This window comes from Microtus ochrogaster, chromosome 10 (genome assembly GCF_000317375.1).
Source record: "Microtus ochrogaster isolate Prairie Vole_2 chromosome 10, MicOch1.0, whole genome shotgun sequence".
Classification (NCBI taxonomy): Eukaryota; Metazoa; Chordata; class Mammalia; order Rodentia; family Cricetidae; genus Microtus; species Microtus ochrogaster.
In genome coordinates, this window is record NC_022016.1 from 61,971,424 (window position 1) to 61,975,383 (window position 3,960).

Below are 3,960 nucleotides of genomic sequence, written 5' to 3' on the forward strand. Positions count from 1 at the left end.
CTTGGCGGCGATTCAGAAAAGCTTGGATACCTTCTGATACTAGGTTTGCTACATCAGACAGCACAGATGTGCTGGCTCCACTGAAGTCATACTGTGGCTCCAGATCCAGCAAGACAGAAGCATGCTGAAGCTGGGAACGTGGAGAGGACTGTGAGGACCTAGACATCAGCACCCTAGAAACATTTTGCTGGAGACCATCTTTGTAACATCTATCCCAGTAGCCTTGAATTCTCCTAAAAAGCCTCCTTCTTTTCTTCCCTCGTCTTTCCCATGCTTTCTTCCGGAAACATGTGCTTTTTACTCCAGTGAGGAACTGTAGTTTACTAGAGTGTTGTGGATTCATGCTAACTTCCCCGTGACTTCCTGGTAAAAGCTAAGATGTTTCATCTGGAGTTCTGTGGTTTTTTTCTTCAAATAGGTGGTGGCGGTGCATGCTTTTAATCCCAGCACTTGGGAGGCAGAGACAGGTGGATCTCTGTGAGTTCGAGGCCAGCCTGGTCTACAAGAGTGAGTTCCAGGACAGGAGCAAGTCTCCAAAGCTACAGAGAAACCCTGTCTCTAAAAAACAAAACAAAACAAAAAAATCTATATTTATTTCCTTTGTGTGCCTGTGTATGTATGTGTTCACACATACATGCATGCCTGCCTTCCTTCCTTCCTCTCTCCCTCCCTCCCTCTCTCCTTTCTTTTTTTGGATCTAGGTCTCATGTAGCCGAGCTGCCCTCAGACTCACAGACTCACTATGTAGCTGAGGATGACCAGGAACTCGTTCCTCTCTGGTCTCCACTTCTGGAGAGCTGGGATTACGCGTTTTAAACCATGCTGGGGACCAGACCCGGGCTTCACTCGCGCTGGGCATGCAGTCTCTGCTTTGTATTCTGAATGCACTGTGACTTACACCCTTTGCCCACTCTGCAGTCTCCTGGGGGAACTGTCAACAGAGACCCTGCCTTAGCCATGGTGATCGTCCTCTTTCGAGGCAGCACCCCCCAAATACCCAGCCTGAAGTTTGTTACTCCTCAGTAAAGCAGGTCCCCTGATTATGTCTGTTTTTTTAACTTTAATTTCTTTTTTAGATTTGTTTGTTTTCTATGTATGAACATTCTGCTTACAGATGTGTATATGTGCATGGCACGCATCTTGGTGCACAGGTCGGTCGAAAGAGGGTGTCAGCTTCCCTGGAACTGGGGTTGTGGGTGGTTGTGAGTCACTATGTGGGTGCTGAAAACGAACTAGAGCCCTTTCTTTGCAAGGCTGCAAGTGCTCTAACCACAGAGCCATCTCTCTGGCCCTTATTTATGTCCATTTCATACCAAAGAAAACAGCTTTAGCAGAAAGGACTTTGCCAAGACCACACAGTGATTACTGTTGTTTCCTGCTCAGCGTGGATCCCAGGGACCTGTGCTTGCTCCCTTTTCTCACTGAAGCCACAGCATGGGGATACCCATTTTGAGCTATGTACAGAAATGGAAGACAGGGGTAAAGAGGGCAGAGGGACCACAAGATTGTTACAAGATGTTATATAGTTGGTCCTAGACATTCATAGAGGAGTCCTTGGAATCTTTTGTTTAATGTGAGGTTTGAAAACTAGGAGTGTTTCAGACTTCCTAAAGCGGGGCTGGAGATCTAGCAGAGATTGCTAATTTCCCTGATTTTTTTTTTTTTTTTTGGTTTTTTCGAGACAGGTCCACCTCTTGAGGGAAGACAAACCTGACTGGTCCAGGACTGCAAAATAGGCTGGCTGGTGCTCTGGCACCACCTCGTGGTCACTATTCATCAGTACATCATGTTGACGACAAGTTACGTAGAAAAGCCCATTTCCCTGGAGCTCTAGGGGAAGGAGACAAACCGTTAGAACCCTGCTGGGAAAGGGCTGGTGGGAAGGCTCAATGGATAAACCACCTGTTGCCAAGCTCGAGGACTAGTGTTTTAGTGCTGGGATCCACACGGTCGAATTGTTTTCTGACCTTCATGTGTGTGAGCACACAAATAAATAATGTATCTTTGAAAAAGAACTGTTTCGGGAAAGATGATGGCTTTCGAGAATCAGAGCTGGGGCTGAGAGATGACTGAGGCTAAGAGAGCTTGCTGCTTTGTCTTTCTGTCTTTTCTTTTCTTTTTTCGAGACAGAGTTTCTCTGTGTAGCTCTGGCTATCCTGGCACTTGCTCAGTAGACCAGGCTGGCCTCGAACTCAGAGATCTGTTTGCCTCTGCCTCCCTAGAGCTGGGATTAAAGGTGTGTGCCACTACTACCTGGCTGACAGCTTGCTGCTTTGACAGGAAACCCAAGTTCAGCTTCCAGAACCCACACTGGGCAGCTGACAACTTCGTGTAACTCCAGCTCCAGGGGATCTGAAGGCCACTTTTGGCCTTCACAGGTACACATGTGCATGACACACTCAGCCCCTTAGACATATAATTTTAATATATACATAATTAAAGATAATTTTTCAAGGGGCTAGAGTGATGGCTCAGAGGTTAAGAGCACTGACTGCTCTTCCAAAGGTCCTGAGTTCAATTCCCAGCAACCACATGGTGGCTCACAACCATCTGTAATGAGATCTGGTGCCCTCTTCTGGCCTACAGGCAGGATACTATATAAATAATTCTTAAAAAAAAAAGATAATTAAAAAAAAAGAATTTGGCTTCAAATAGAATTGGATCCTCATTCTACTCTATATTGGCTGGGTGACCTCAGGCAAGTCCCTTCATCTCTCTGATCATCATTTTCCTCATTTGTAAAGTGGAGAGCATGCGTTTACCAGCCCCTCCTTATATCCAGCGCATGTTTAACATTGAGCCTGGAAAGCTTTAGATGTTTATCTTATGCAGAAGGCACTTCATAAGCAAAGGCAGGGAGCAGGGTGTGCGAGCATTGGGAAGACAGTAGCAACAGCTGCTCCCTCTTCCCTGGGTCTCAGCTGGTCAGTCCCTGCAGCAGGGCAGGGCAGCAGATGAGCCGGCTTGGAGGTGTTTATTATAAAGATGCGCGCGCGCGTGTGTGTGTGTGTATACACATGTAAGTGCAGGGGCAAAGAAAGGGCATCAGGTCCCCTGGTTGTAGTCCAGGCACTTGTGAGCTGCCCAGGACAGGGTGCTGGGTCCTGAACTCTGGTCCTCAGCAAGAGCAGCAAGGCTCTTAACGACTCAGTCATTTTTCCAGCTGTTTGTTTTTAATTTCTTGCTTTGTAGCCTAGGCCGGCCTAGAAATTACAGTCCTTCCACTTCAGCATCCTGAGTGTTGAGATTCCAGGCATGCCCGCCATACCTACCTCAAAGGGAAATGTCTGTCTGTCTATTATAGAGCCAGCAAGGAGCCAGATCCCAGCAAGGAGCCAGATCCCAGCAAGGAGCCAGATCCCAGCAAGGAGCCAGATCCCTCCTGGGAGCAGCTGCCCATCCTCAGCTGAGCGCAGCCCTCTGCAGGTTTGCTCCCCTGGACTGTGGCTGTCTCTTGTGCTCAGGAAACACCCTAAACACCAATTACCTGCTCGCACCTCTCCTTTCTTCAAGGTCTCACTATGTAGATCAGGCTAGCCCCCACCTGCCTCTGCCTTCCCAGTGCTTGAATTTAAAGATGTGCACCCCCACGTCCAGTTCCTCCAGCGCCTCTGAACAGCCGCACCTGTCTCTGGTTCTGTCTGCCCGCCCACAGATGCACCTGACTCTTCCTTGGTCCTGAGCCAGCACCCACCACCTGCAGGGCGGTGTCCTACCTCTGCTCCTTTGGTTTCCTTCTGTCTCTTTAGGAGCTTCTACTCTGCACACCCTGGCTTGGCTCGTCCTTAAAGGTCTGTCCTGCCCTTCTCTTTTCTCTTGTCCTGCTCTTCCAGAACCACGCATGCATTCGCCTTTAGAATTATTATGACGATGATTTGTGTGTGATATGTGACTATAGAGTCAGTTCTTTTTTTTTTTTTTTTTGGTTTTTCGAGACAGGGTTTCTCTGTGGCTTTGGAG